The following is a 1,007-nucleotide window of genomic DNA, read 5'->3' on the forward strand; positions in this document are numbered from 1 at the left end:
CTAACCCTCAACCACACTCTCACCCTCACCCTAACCCTAATCCGAACCCTCAACCTCACCCTCAGCCTCACCCTAACCTCACCCTCACCCTAACCCTAACCCTAACCCTATCCCTATCGCTCATCCTAACCCTAATGCTAACCCTAACCCTCACCCTCACCCTAACCCTCACACTAACCTTTAGCCTCACCCTAACCCTAACCTCACCCTCATTCTTACTGTCCCTCTACCACTTACCCACAACCTAACACTCAGCCTAACCCTCACCTTAACCCTAACACTAACACTAACACTAACACCAACCCTAACCCTCACCCTCACTTCACCCTCAGCCTAAACTAACCCTAACCCTCACCCTCATCCTAACCCTATCGCTAATCCTAACCCTCACCCTCACCCTAACCCTCTCACCAACCCTAACCCTCATTCTAAACCTAAACCTAACCCTAACCCTCACGTGAAACCTAACCCTCACCCTAACCCAAACCCTCACCCTAACCCTATCCCTAACCCTAAGCCTCACTTCACCCTAATCATCACCCTAACTGTTACAGGCACCCTCACCCTAACAATCACACTAACCCTAACCCTCACCCTCACCCCAACCCTAACACTCACCCTCACCCTCAGCCTAAAAAATAATCTAACCATAAAGCTCACCCTCACCCTCACCCTAACCCTTACCCAAACCCTTACCCACACCCTAAACCTCACCCTATCCCTAATGCTAACCCTAAACTTCAACCTCACCATCACCCTCACCCTAACCCTAACCCTCACGAGAACCCGAACCCTCACTCTCAGCCTCATCCTCACCCTAAACATCACACTAACCCTAACCCTCACCCAACACTCAGCCTAAACCGTACGGTCACCCTAACCCAAAACCTCACCCTAATCCTCAAACTAACCCTAACGCTAACCATTACCCTAACACCAACCCTCACCCTCAGCCTCACCCTCATCCTATCCCTAACCCTCACCCTCACCATCACTCTAAACTTAAC

Source organism: Dipodomys ordii, unplaced genomic scaffold, assembly GCF_000151885.1.
Source record: "Dipodomys ordii isolate 6190 unplaced genomic scaffold, Dord_2.0 Scaffold145, whole genome shotgun sequence".
Classification (NCBI taxonomy): domain Eukaryota; kingdom Metazoa; phylum Chordata; class Mammalia; order Rodentia; family Heteromyidae; genus Dipodomys; species Dipodomys ordii.